Source organism: Gopherus evgoodei, chromosome 4 (assembly GCF_007399415.2).
Source record: "Gopherus evgoodei ecotype Sinaloan lineage chromosome 4, rGopEvg1_v1.p, whole genome shotgun sequence".
NCBI lineage: Eukaryota > Metazoa > Chordata > Testudines > Testudinidae > Gopherus > Gopherus evgoodei.
Window position 1 is genome coordinate 125,111,366 of NC_044325.1, and position 14,147 is coordinate 125,125,512.

A 14,147-nucleotide genomic window follows, 5' to 3' on the forward strand; every position below is an offset into this window, starting at 1 on the left:
CTTGGTGCTCCATTGGGCGGGGGGCAGGGAAGGCACCTCCCAGGGAGTCCAGGACAGTGTGTGTGGGGAGTCTCTTTGCTATGGACTCCTGAAGGAGTTGGGGGCTGACGACACTGAGGCTACTTGGAATCAAATACATTTGAGATACAAATACATAGCCCATATTCATAACTTCAAATACAAAAATGGTAGACACATACAGCTAGTATAATTATAACCAGCAAATCATAACCTTGTCATAGACACCTCACACGACAACCTTTGTACAATATATAACAACCTTTGCTGCAAATATATAACAGTGGTGGCAACAGTGATCTCTACGGTCCCAGTTCATATTAATAACGTCACAGACGGCTATAGAGAAGTGGGAGGGAGGCATCTTCCAGCCAGCGTGTCTCGTCCGTTTCCCCCTTGCCACTTGGGCCGAGGTGGGAAGGGAATGAAACGTGCCCGGCTGAAGGTTTTGCGCTCGGCCTTGAAGATTAAGCCCGAACTCTGGGCATGGCTAGGTTGGGGTTGTCCTGGGCTCTGGGGGCGGAGGGCTCAGCGGGGAGAAGGGGCAGACGTGGGGATTTTGTCTCTGATAGATAAGGGCTTTGTCAGCAGGAAGCTGTAGGTCACATGCTGGGGGTGACAGTGGGGTTTGAGCTGGGGTAGCAGTAGCAGGGGAGCAATGTGTGTGGGGTGGGGGAGGGAGGATTCACTTGCTAAAAATGAAACTGCCAAGCCGCTCCCTCTGCTGGAGCAAAAGCCTCTAATTTATCTCCTCAACTTCCCTCCATGAAAATCTCCACCCCTCCCCTGGTGCTGAGACCCCCTCACTCCCATGGAGATTTGTAATTGTTCTAACTCTTCCTTGGCCTTGTCCAAATAGTTTTTCCAGAAAAATTATCCAGAACATTTCAAATGAGAAAAACAAATCAAACTAAAGAAACCCCCCCACACACAGTTTGGGTCTGAATTTTTCTACTGAAATTTGGAGATAATAAAACTCATCCCTCTGTTGGCCAGAGACCAAAGCTAGACCTCCCTCGCTGTAGCTGTGACTTCTGCAACTGAACCACCAATGCGCTGACTCCTCTTGTGAGACATTTTGCTGCACAATACTGCTGCTATTCCACCTATTGACTCCAGGAAACAGTTTCCTTAGTCTGGTTCCGTGTATCACTGGTTTCTATAGCAAAGATCAGTCCCAGGCCCTGTGGTCCAGACATCCTCATTCACATCAGGCTTCAAGTTCAGAAACATTTCCCATTCCAGCTCTGTGGGAGGGGAGACTTCTAAAAGCGCTCTCTGTGCAACTGCACATGGCTAAGCAAAGAGAATGAACCCCAAATCCCCCCTGTGCTTTGGGAGCCAGGTTTGCTGTGAGAATTCTGTAGTTCAGATGGCTTCATGCCTGGGCATTGTGATTCTTTACCAGTTTCTCTGGCATTGGGGCAGTATTGTGGTCATGGCTGAGTGGTTAAGGCATTGGAGTTGAAATCCAATAGAGTTCTTCTGTGCAGGTTTGAATCCTGCTCACAACAAAGCCTGTGTTTTAGCCAGTCTCTCACCCGGGTAATACCTCTGTACAACCCCCTGAGATACTGTCAATTCTCTCCCCACCCCAAGTAAATCCTGGTCTGCTCCTTTCATAGAGATCCCGGGGGCACCACCTCATACTGTGTCCCTGAGGTGTCAGGCAAACTCTCAGCGCCTGAAGCCTCTGCCACTCACCTGGTGCCCCATAGATCAGTCATAGCCCTGGTTCTGCTCCTCTCTCTAGAGTGTGAAAGGAGCCAAGTCAACGACTCCATGGGTGCTCCAGGGCTGCAACACCAACAGAAAAAAAAGGTGCTCAGCTGTTCAGTGGGGTGCTGGAGGGGCGATGGGGAGAGGAATGGGGCAGGAACGTGCAAGGTGGGAAGAGACGGGACGGGGTGGGGGCTTGGGGGTGCAGTGGGGGAAGGACCTGGGGAGGAAAGGGGGGGATTTGTCCTGGATCCCGGACCCCTCTAGGGCCGGCCCTGAAGGGAAGTACTTACTATCACAGTGACAATAAAACTGACCAGCATTGCGGGGGAGACTGAGGGAGATCCACACTCATCAGGTCTCTTCTCTCCCCAAAAGTGAGCCAGACACTGCTCTCTCCTGGCTGTCACTCTAGCAGCTGGATGCCAAGGAGCCATTTCCCCACAGGAAGTGCATTGAGTGCCCTTGTGGTGCTGGGGGGGCTGGCGCTGCTGCTGCCTGCGGGGCTGGCAGAGGGGTTGACGTCTGCACAGACTCTCAACTGCCAAGTCAGAGGGGGCACCTACCAGCCTGGCTCAGTGAAGACAGGGGGTTGACAGAGCAATACAGACGCTCTCCAGAGCACGGAGCAGCATCCATCCTTGCAGCCAGGCAATGAGCATTTCCCACAGCCTGGAGCCAAGGGGGAGGCAGCAGCTGCTGTTCCAGCTCCTCCGGGACAGGCCCTGTCAGCCAACAGACATTTCTCACTCATCACAACTAAGGGTGCCGGGTTCCTCTGGTGGGAATGTGGCGCAGCCTTTCGTTTTCCTGTTCGCACGCCTCTTCGGTGTGAAAATCGGGGAGGGGAGGCAGAAGCCCCACTTCCCTCCCAAAATGACGTCCAGTGGAGGAAGCCAGGACAACAGGGTGGGGCGGCAAATGGTGGCCAGACTCTCGCTGCCAGGGTCTAGTCTAGCTCAGGGTCCAGCTCAACCTCCTCCCTGTGCTACTGGCCTCCAGTCGCCTTCAGCCACCAGGTCAACCCAGGCACTAAGGCAGGAACAAGGTGAGGCAGCAAGTCAAGCTGAGCAAGACATGCAAAAGTGAATCTTCTCTTCATGGACCGCTCACAATGATGTCCCTTTTGTGTGCAATTGCTGCAAAAACATCACAGGCAGAGAAGCAGTAGGCCAAAGTACTTCCAAGTAGCTCAGTTGGGAGAGTGTTAGACTGAAGATCTAAAGGTCCCTCGTTCAATCCCAGGCTTTGGCAGGCCCTGTCATCCCTCTTTGTATTGTGGTGGTTTGTTTTCTGGGAGCACAGCCATGTCTGCACCCAAGGTGAGTCCCTGAGCTTGGGCTCTGTGGTAGAAAAAGTTACTGTGGGCTTCTGCCCCTAGTTGGCTGGCCTGACCTTTAACAATGAAGGATGGGAGCTGTCTCTCCTACATGAGTTATTAGTGGTCCCAATATGGCAGGAAGAGGGTGAGACAGGGTGGCCCTCAGGAATGGTGTCAGAGGGGTTGCTGGGCAGTGACAGACTGGTATAGAGGATGAAAACTCCTCTGTGCAGCTGAGGGAGGGCAGTACCCTGGAAGGGGCAACTATGAAAATGGCTGTGTGGAAGCTGGAAGGGATTTGGGGGCCCAGGAGGAGAGGCTTGATGTTCAGTCCCTTGGAGCAGCTGGACTTGAATATGGTGGGTGTTCAGGAAATGCACATTAACAAGTCTAGGGTAGCCTGATGGGCAGAGGGTGATTGGTGGAAGGGCACATCTCTCTGGTCCTCCAGGCCAGGGAAGAATGATGGGGTTGGAGTCTTGTTCTTCACATTCATGATGTGAGTACAGAAGGGGCTGGAACTCCAACCAGGGAGGGCATTACTGGTGGGCTTTGTGCTCTGTGGCACCGGTTACAGCTATATTAGTGTGTATGGTCCCCAGTTAAGGCGTGAAAGGAAAGTTCTATGAAGGGAACTGGCTTCCTTCCTCTAGACAGTGTTTGGTGTTGAGGCGGGATTTCCATTGTTGCAGCTGACCTGAGGACTGCTGGTCCTGTTTCCCTGACCGTCAGAGGAAAGTCTTCTATGATGAGCATTACCTGGTGCAGGTCTGTAGCGAGGTTGGCTTAGAGGACGTGTTTCTCTGTAGTGGAACCAGTGGCAGGCAGGTGGTAGCCTCCTATTTCTCTGACCCAAGCTAACATCAGCCACAGAGGGGATACACATTTCTGCAGGGACAGGCCAGGAGTCGCATTGACCGGATTTATGTGAAGGAGAGCACATTGACAGCCCAGTGCAGGGTGGTGCCAATGGACTGTTCGGATCATGCAGCTCTCACCGTGTGCTCAATGTGGGCAATTCCCTGACCAACAGCAGAGGATATTGGAAGCTGAACATCCAGAGCTTGCAAGATAAAGGAGCAGGATGGCGAGGCCTGGCAGTGTTGGCAGAACGGGAAAGCACCAGAGGGTTCTATGGCAACCAGGGGTATTGGTGGGAGTCGGTGAGGGAAGAGCTGGCGGCTTTGTTCTGGTGGTCGGGAAAACAGCGCAACATTAAAGAAACCAATGGTGCCAAGTCCTGCAGCATCACCTGTGGGATTTCCACAAGGCCATCCAGGCTGGGGAGCCAATCAGCATGTGACTGTACGACTGGATCAAATGACAGCTGGCCGAGTTCCAGGAGATGAGGCTGCAGCTGGCCGATTTGAGTGGGAGCACCGAGTGAAGGGAGGGGCGGCCTCCCCTGACATTTTTGCAGCCCGCAGGGAATAGAGACAAAGCAGGGGGTTGCGGGGACTCAGGGCAGGACCTGCGGATCTGATAGTTCAGGACCACAGTCGCTGGAGGAGGAGAAAGAGTCCTGTGAGAGGAAGCCACTAGTGGGAAGCAATAAGTTCAGAGTGCAAACCAGCCAGCTGAGAGTCACAGGGGGTCTAGAAAATGAAATTGTAGCAGGTCCCATGGTGTAATAGGCAGGACTCAGGACTTTGAATCCTGGAGTCTGAGTTCAAATCTCAGTGAGACTTCCTAGAGGTACGTTGCTTTGCTACAAAGCCCTGGAGCAAAATGTGCTTGACTAGCCCTGCTCAAGGTGAACTAAAAGCAAGGCTTTTTCCCTCCTGCTTGGTGACTGATGCCCACTGGAGATAGGTCTTTGGTCCGGCTGGTTCAATGGGCTGGCTGCTATAGGTTGGGGCTGTAGAACTTAACAGTCTGGCTAGAGATTCCTGTTGGTTGATCATATGGTTGTTTCTCGCTGCTTCACCTGATGTCCACAACTTTGGTCCCTGCAGCTGCCACACTCTTTCTCTTGCCCACATGGCATTTAAAGGAAGGAGGGCCAGGGCCAGGCTTCATAGTCAGGGCTAGGCAGGAGGGAGGAAGAGTCCCAGGCTGGAGCCCAACACACCTTTCCTGCTCTGGGCACCTAGAGCAGAGGCAGCTGGTGCTGACAGCTCCAAGGGAAGGCTTAAAAGCCACAGAGCAACCAAGGGCAGGGCAAGAGGAGGGGAGAACCATGTCTTTGCATGGCCAGCAGACAGCCACAAAGACACCCGGACAGCCTGCTTCCTGCCATGCCAAACCCCCACTGAAGGCCACCCACAGACCAGCATTCGTTCTGTGGCCAGCATCCCAAGGTGGTTGGAAAGCAGGGCCAGCCCCCTGGTGGAGCCTCTGACCGTTCCCACTCAAGGGGCTCCTTTTGGTGGTGGGGCAGGAGATATTTCCCCAAGAGGCTTTTTCCCAGCTGCTGAGAAGCACAGAAGTACCCGGTGTTTGCTCTTGCAGTGAAAGGGGTTAATACGTTTAGGCGGCCTGGCTAGCTCAGCTGGCAGCACCTCTGGCTCTTACTCTGAAGGTTGAAGTTAAAATTCCCTGTTTGGGTGCTTGGGGCTCCTCTTCAACAATACAACACACAATCTGCTTACGCCCGCACCCAGTAACCTGGAGAAACTAACCCTGGCCACTGGGTGCCTCTAAGATGTGATACTTTCGGCACTCACACGCACTGAGTGTAGAAAAAAAACTTTAATAAAAAGGAGGAAAATCACTTGTATTAACTTGGGAAAACACCACAATCAGGATTCATAACACAACACTATGAGCAAAACACCCACCCATAGCGTGCTGTGCAGTGGCCTTCTGCCTCGGGCTCTTAAATCCAGACACCAAAAGCTCTTTGGATGTGCCCCTCCCTTCACTGCACCTCACTAACAGCTGCTGTCCTGGGTCAATGAAAACCCAGAGTTCACCTCTCACCTCCCAGGGGGAAAGCCCCTTTCTCCCTCTGCTGTCTGGCCACATTGCTGGTCACTTGCCGTTCCATCCTGTCACCGCTCTGCTGGCCACCCTCTCTCCTCTGGGACATCTTGTGGTCCCACCAGGAGCTGAGCAGGCTCCCTAAAAGCAGTGGCTACCAGAGCCCAAACAGTAGCCCCATCCCTTCCACTCCAGGCCACGCCCCTGCACCACCCTTTCTCCCCAAGGCCCCACTCCTACTCTGCCTCCTCCCCCAAGACCCCGCCTCCCGCTTACTGCTCTCTGCCCCCTCCCCACCCTCACTTGCCCTTACAGTCATCACAAAGTGGTAAGGCAGAGCCCTCCCATTTTTAAAAGTCCTGGGGTGTTGTTCCCCCCTGTTCAAGCACCCCTGGGGCCCTGCACTTCACACTGCTCTCCCTGATTTCAGCTGTTAGTGAGGGGGCCTCACTGCTAGTGCAGACTGGGCAGTTTCTTGTATGGGAGACACTGTCCCAAAGCAGGACTAATGCTTAGACCTGGTTATCAGTGATTGCAGATCTGTTGGTCTGCAGCAAGAGTCTACATTGAGTCTTAATCAGCTGTGTTATTACACAGAGAAGAACAAAAGGGTCAAATGGTGCCTGGAATCCTTAAGAAGAATCCACCCCACCAAGTACCAACACTTGTTGCTACTCGCGTTCAACTCCACTGAGAATGGTTTGGGGTCACTCCTTGCCTTTATCAACCTAGGGGTCTGGGAGAACAGCAATTAATAGGTGCTCCAGTGGTGCAATTGGTTAGCGCACAGTACTTATAGGACAGTGCTGAGAGGAGCTATGCTGAGGTTGTGACTTCAAACCTCACCTAGAGCCCTGGTTTCCATTAACCTAGTGGTCTCACCCCCTCATTTGGCCCTGTGGAATGTAGAATTCTAGCCCTGGGGACCCTGAGGAGGAGGAGAAGAGTCAAAAATGCCCCCTTCACTTATTCTCTCCTCTCCAGAGTGCAGGTCAGAATCTACAATCCTTTCTGCCCCACCAGCCTCAGGTCACTCCACTTCCTGCCACCTGGTAATTGCAGGGCAGGCCTGACCCCACACTCACAGCGTGGCGGGAAGTGGAGTGATCTGATCCCTGCACTCTGCTCCCAGCCTTGAAACTTGTGGGATGGGTGGGAAATGCCCCTCAACACTCACCAGCAGTGCAGCTGGGAGCTGGTGGAGCAGAGCAGGCTGGGTCCAGGTCATTCCACTTCTCACTGCCCGGTGCGTGCAGGGTGCGCCTAGATCCTCCTGCAGTCCATCAGGATGTAGCTCAGGGGAAGGAGTGGGGTGGAGCAGGGGTCAGGGCTTTGAGGAAGAGGCGGAGCAGGGGCACATTTCCTGGCCAGCTCAGCCAGACAGGAGATTGGGCTGGCTGCTGGAGCAGTAGGCAGCTGCGTAGGGCACCAGGAAAAATGGGCAATTTGGTGCCTCCACATCCCTTAATCAGGCAGTGTCCCTGTAGTGTGTGCTGTCTTCATAGGTCCTTTCTCAATCTTTCTCACCCTCTTGTCTTGAGTCTCCTGTGTCTTTCTTTTCAAGCGCAGACTAACTCGGGCTGTTCAGAGGAGGGAAGGACCATGCCTATGCGTGGCCAGCAGACAGCGACAAAGACCCCTAGCCAGCCTGCTCCCTGCCATGCCAAACACTCACTGAAGGCCACCCGCAGATCAGCATGCAGGGCGGCTGCTGATGCTCTGTGGCCAACATCAGAGGGTGGTAGGAAAGCAGGATCAGCCCCCCTGGTGGGGCTTCTAACTGTTCCCACTCAAGGTGCTCACTTTGGCAGTGGGGCAGACTTTACCCCATGAGGCTTTTCCCCAGCTGGCGAGAAGCAGAGAAACACCCAGGCTCCCAAGGCGCTATGTAGCAAACCCCCTCAAGCACAGGGACAGAGGGAAAATGCTCCACACTCTAGCCTGGGCAACCGCCCATTTTCTTTGGCAAGTCAGGAATGGCAAAGGCTAGACTGGGAGCACTTGGGGCTCATGCCCTGGCCTTTGTGACCCCCCCAACCCTCAACTCCTCCCTGGGGCTCTAGCTGAAGCCAGAGCATTGGCCAGAGTGGCCAAGAAGAGGGTCCAGCCCTGAAGGGAGCAGGACTTTCAGCACAATGGTAAAACTGCACAAGACCAACCATGAAGGGATTCAAACCCTCCATCACCTGATCCAAAGTCAGATGCCTTATCCATGAGGCCATGTAAGAAAAATCTCTCCAAGTACTTCTTTGGAGAAGACGAACACTGTGTTTCTCAGACTCAGGTCATCTACTGAGGGGGGCTGAGACTCTCTGGGCACAAGAAGTCGAGTTCCCAGTGACATGTGAGACAATTCTATGGGGCCAGATGCAGGACTTTGGCAGGGAGGCTTAGGCATGGGGGATTGAGGTGCAGCGGATGGACCGGCTGTCTAGCTGCAGAGATTTAGTCACACTGAGGCACAGGAGGGAGGAAGAGGAGGAATTCTGCTGATGGTTAGTGGCTGTGCAGAAAAAAGGGTGTTGATTCCCCCATCCTAAATGGGCTGGTTGGCTTGACCCTTCTCCCCTCTGCAGAACGTGGTGGGGACTGCAGCTCGCCCCTTGTGGGGCAGGAGGGCACAGGTGCAGGGCGCTGGGCTCCGATGCACCTGGAAAGCAGCTCTGGTGGGGTGGTGCAGGGCAGGGCCTGTGGTTTACATTCTGCATTGTCTGGTGCTAGGCCATTGCACAATCCCCAGTCACGCCGCACAGCACACCCCAAGAGGCTGTGGGGGGCCAAGCAGATGATCCAGCACAAGGGGGGAGAGGAAATGTGGTTGGGGGGAGGAAAGGTCTTCGGCTGCACTGGGGGAGTGCAGAGCAGGGGTGACACCCCAGAAACCTGCAGCAAAGGGATGGACAGGTGGGCTGGGTGGATAGATGAGGCAGTGAGCCTAAAAGAGAAGGGGGTCTAATGATCAGAGCAGGGTGGAGGTTGGGTTCTATCCCTGGCTCTGGGAGCAGAGGGGGGTCTAGAGGTGAGAGCAGGGGGACGGGGAGCCAGGACTCCTGGGTTCCATAGTGGCAACTGTTTTTTCCTGTCTCTGCCTCCCTAGAGATCCCAGCCCAGCCGCCTAGCAGAACCTGACTGGGGGAGGGAGTTGCCCAGCCACTCCAGACTTGTGATTAGAACCCCTCCTCCCACAGGCTCTGACATCAAGGAATCTCCCCCCCCCCACAAGTCAAAAAGTAGGAGCTGCTTCCCACATGTGGAGGAAGCTAGTGAGTTTCTTGGGGGTCTCTGGTGGAGGTGACAGCACCCACCAGACATCCACTTCATGTTTGCAAGAAAACCCCCCTACGCAGCCCCCTGCTACAAGGGGCTGGGGGTTCCCAGCCAGGGTCAGGAGGTGAGATGGTGTTGCAGTGCCAGGAAAGAGGCAGAGCTGGGGGTGGTGCCAGGTCAGTGTTGGCTACATAGGGAAAAAGCACACTGCTCCATTACATATTTCCCAAGGTTATCATAGAAAATCAGAGTTGGAAAGGACCTTAGGATATCATCTAGTCCAACCCCCTGCTCAAAGCAGGACCAATCCCCAAATTTTTACCCCAGTTCCCTAAATGGCCCCCTCAAGGATTGAGCTCACAACCCTGGGTTTAGGAGGCCAATGCTCAAACCACTAAGCTATCCCTCCCCCCTGTGTTATGGCTGAATACAGGGTTTGGAATGACTTCAGAGAAATATTTTGTTTCCAAACAGACTCCATATACCAAATGATGGTGCTAATATGCTCCCCCTGCACCCCTCCCCCATTACTCCAGGATCTGAGCATCTTCCTAATTTGCAGGGTAGTTCTCCTCCCAGGCTCATGTGAGGGCGGGAAGCACCACCAGCCCCATTTCCCGCACTGGAGAACTGAGGCCCAGAGAGGCTGAGTGATGTGCCCAAGGACACTTGGGAAGTCTGTGGCAGAGCAAAGCATGTTTCTGCCTCCCCCCTCCCGGGTCTGGCCTGCTCCTGGGTCATTGGTTGGTGCAGGGGCAGGAACTTAGGGGAAAGGGCAATGTGAGGGCAGGGGAGGGTCAATGCAGGAGTGGGGATTCGGGGGAAGGGGCAGACTGAGCGTGGGGTATTGGGGAAAAGGGGCAATGCGAGGGTGGTGCCTTGGAAGAAGAGGCGGGGTAGGGGCAGGACTTTAGAGAAAGGGGCGGGGATTAGGGGTAACAGGCAATGTGAGGGGGGGACCTTGAGGGTAGGGGCAGTGTGTGGGCAGGACCTCAGGGGAAGTGGGGCAGGGGCAGGGCTTTGGAGGAAGGAGCGGAGCAAGCGGGGGCTCAGGGAATGAGGAGGATTAATTCAGTTCAGTGGCAGGTTTGACTGTGGGTGACACTGTTACTGCAGTGGGTGTTTAAAGCTGAGCTCACCCGAGGAAGGGGCTGTATGGCTGGGGACAGCGGGAGTTAGGGGAGCTGACAAGTAGCCAGTTACAAGGTTCATCAGACACACACAGAAACTAGCTCACACCTGGGGGGGGGGGATTTAAAGCCCCAGCAAACAAGGGGCACTGGGAACATCCCCGCGGTGCAGACAAATGTATAAAGTCACCGGACAGAGACAGACCTGGCACTAAACTGCCCCACACACAGGGCTGGCTCCAGGCCCCAGCGCACCAAGCGCATGCTTGGGGCGCCATGCTGCTGGGAGCACTCTGCTGGTCCCCGGGAGGGCAGCAGGTGGCTCCGGTGGCCCTCCTGCAGATGTGCCTGCGGAGGGTCTGCTGGTCCCGCAGAGCGCCCCCCATGGCATGCCGCCATGCTTGGGGCGGCGAAATGGCTAGAGCCGGCCCTGACTGCAACCCAGAGCTCCCGAGCTCAAGTGATCTGCCAGCCTCAACCTCCCCAGGAGCTGGGATCACAGGCACCAGCCACGGTGCTCGGCTGGCTTTGCTGTCTGGCAGCTCAAGCTTTAAACTGTGCTTGTGAGCTCTGCGCCTTGGCCAGACGGGGACAGCCTGGAACTGGGTAATGCTCCTGCTTCCCCTGCCCCTGTCTCATGTCGGGCTGCAGGCACCGCTGTCCTCCTAGATAAGATCCCGGATGTTTCGGTGCCCCCACCCGCCGTCCAGGAACCCAGATGTCCAGATGCCTCTGCTCCCCACACAGAATCCTGGATGTGTGGGTGTCCGTCCTCTGCAGAGGATCCCGCAGTGTGGATGCCCTTGTCCCCCCCTACAAGATCCTGGGTCTGTGGGTGCCACTCTCTCTCCATAGAAGATTTCGGGTGTGTGGGTGGGCACCCCTATTTGCCCTTACAGCATCCCTGGTGCACGGGGGCCTCCCTCCACCCCAACTCAGGGTCCCCAGGGTGTGAGTGCTCCCATCCCCCGATACAGGTGGGGGTGGGGGGGTATAACTGGATCTTACTCTCCTGCCCTGGCGGTGCTACAGCAGCTGTTCACAGGGGCAGCAATCCCACTGTCAACCTGCAGCTTTAACCTGCTCCAGGGGTGACCTACTTCACCCCTCCTTTGGGAACCTGGGGACCCCGAACTTCCCAGAATCACCTTATTGACTCCAACCTTAGCACAGACACTGCTCAGCATGGCAGGGTGCAGCCTTGAATTCCATCAGATCGCCTCAGCCTCCTACTGCACAGCAAGGATTGTACGCAAGAGCCTTTGTGCCCCGCGTGTCCAGCCAGGTCCGTCCCAGCTCCAGCTTTCAACTCTGCTTGTGAGCTCCCCTCTCCGGACAGACGGAAGCAGCACTAAGGGTCTGTAAACTAAACGCTGTTTGCATTCGACCCTTCAGATTGCAGATTATAACCCACGGACAGTTCTCTGAGTGCAGCCAAATCCTTCCCCAAACTAAACATTTAAGTAGAAGCTGCCTTGGAAAGATCAGGATTTTTGCCTTTAAAAACAAGGAAAATGTGCATTGTTTTCAGGGCTGGCTCCAGGCCACAGCGCGCCAAGCATGTGCTTGGGGTGGCATGCCGCGAGGGGCGCTCTGTCAGTTGCCAGGAGGGCGGCAGGCGGCTCCAGTAGATCTCCCGCAGGTGTCCCTGCGGAGGGTCCGCTGGCCCCGCGGCTCTGGTGGAGCATCAGCAGGCATGCCTGCCGGAGGTCCACCAGAGCCGTGGGACCGGCGAGCGGCAGAGCGCCCCCCCGTGGAGTGCCACCGTGCTTGGGGCGGCGAAATTGCTAGAGCTGGCCCTGATTGTTGTTCTGTTTACAGTGAGAGACTGAAGAAGCTCCATTGATTTCATTGACTGGCAGTTAAGAGGCGATTTAATCACTGTTTTAAATACGTTTTACAAATTCCCAGAGGGGGGAATATGTGATTTTAAAGGGTCTTTAATTCATCAGAGGAAGATTGAACAAGACCCCATTGGCCTGCAGTCGATGTCACAAAATCCCAACTGGAAATGACCATTTTTGAACCATGAGGCTGATTATCTAGTGGAACAAGCTCTGCAAGGGAGGTGGTAAATTCCCCATCACTTGCAGTTTGTAAATCAACACTGCAGCTCTTGCTGCAAGATACCTGGCATGTGGGTGTCCCTGTTCCATGTTTCGGGATCCCTGGTACATGGTGCCTCCCTCCCACCAGTTCAGGATCCCCACAATGGGTGCTGCCATCCCCCTATACAGTCTCTGTGGGGGAGGGGAGGTGTATAAAAAGAGACCGTGTCTCACCATCTTGCCCAGGCTACACTGCAGAGGCTATTCACAGGCACGATCCCACTACTGATCAGCATGGGAGTTTTGACCTGCTCCATTTCTGACCTGGACTGGTTCACCCCTCCTTAGGTGACCTGGGGACCCCAAGCTTCCCAGGGATCACCGTATTGATGCCAAACTTAGTGTGGACACCCGATCAGCACAGCCCACTGCAGCCCAGAAATCCTGAGCTCAAGCGATCTGCTGGCCTCAGCCTCTCTGGGAGCTGGGATGACAGGCACCAGCCACAATGCCCAGCTGACTTTACCTACTACCAGCTCCAGTTTTAACCTCTGCTTGTGAATAATGTGGCCAGATGGGGGCAGCCTGGAACTGGGCTAATGTTCCTGCCCCTGTAGAGGATCTCAGATGTGTGGGCTTCGCTATCCTCCCAGATAAGATCCTGGATGTTTCGGTGCCCTCTTCCTCCTGTTCAGGAGCCCAGGTGTCTGGGTGTCCATATCCGTCCATACAGAGTCCTTATTGCCTGTGCCTCTGTAGAGCACCCTGGGTGTGCGGGTGCCTCTATCTCCCCCCCCCATACAGGATCCTGGCTGTGTGGGTGCCTGTGATATTATCTGATAAAATATGACTATGTAGATCATTGTTGCTACCACTGTTATATAATCACAACAAATATTGTCCAAAGTGTGGCATGTAAGATGTCTATTGGAAAGGTTATCATAGAATCGTAGAATATCAGGGCTGGAAGGGACCTCAGGAGATCATCTAGTCCAACCCCCTGCTCAAAGCAGGACCAGCACCAACTAAATCATTCCAGCCAGGGCTTTGTCAAGTTGAGTCTTAAAAATCTCTAAGGATGGAGATTCCACCACATCCCTAGGTAACCCATTCCAGTGCTTCACCACTCTCCTTGTGAAATAGTGTTTCCTAATATCCAACCCAGACCTCTCCCACTGCAACTTGAGACCATTACTCCTTGTTCTGTCATCAGGTACCATTGAGAACAGTCTCAATCCATCCTCTTTGGAACCCCCTTCAGGTAGTTGAAGGCTGCTGTCAAATCCATCCTCAGTCTTCTCTTCTGCAGACTAAATAAGCCCAGTTCCCTCAGCCTCCTCTCGTAAGTCATTTGCCCCAGCCCCCTGATAATTTTCGTTGCCCTCTGCAGGACTCTCTCCAATTTGTCCACATCCCTTCTGTAGCCGAGGGACCAAAACTGGATGCAATACTCCAGATGTGGCCTCACCAGTGCCGAATAGAGGGGAATCATCACTTCTCTCAATCTGCTGACGATGCTCCTACTAATACAGCCCAATTTGCCGTTGGCCTTCTTGGCAACAAGGGCACACTGCTGACTCATATCCAGCTTCTCATCCACTGTAATCCCCCAGGTCCTCTTTTGCACAACTGCCGCTTAGCCAGCAGGTCTCTAGCCTATAGCAGTGCATGGGATTCTTCCGTCCTAAATGCAGGACTTTGCAATTGTCCTTGTTGAACCTC

At 54.4% G+C, this 14,147-nt stretch overlaps 1 non-coding gene across 1 annotated transcript; it reads left to right on the forward strand.

Annotated features, from left to right (window-relative positions):
• The first annotated feature begins 2,918 nt into the window (after window positions 1-2,918).
• TRNAF-GAA lies at window positions 2,919-2,991 on the forward strand. Its single transcript has one exon. It is a non-coding gene; the product is annotated as a tRNA-Phe (tRNA).
• Window positions 2,992-14,147: the final 11,156 nt, after the last annotated feature.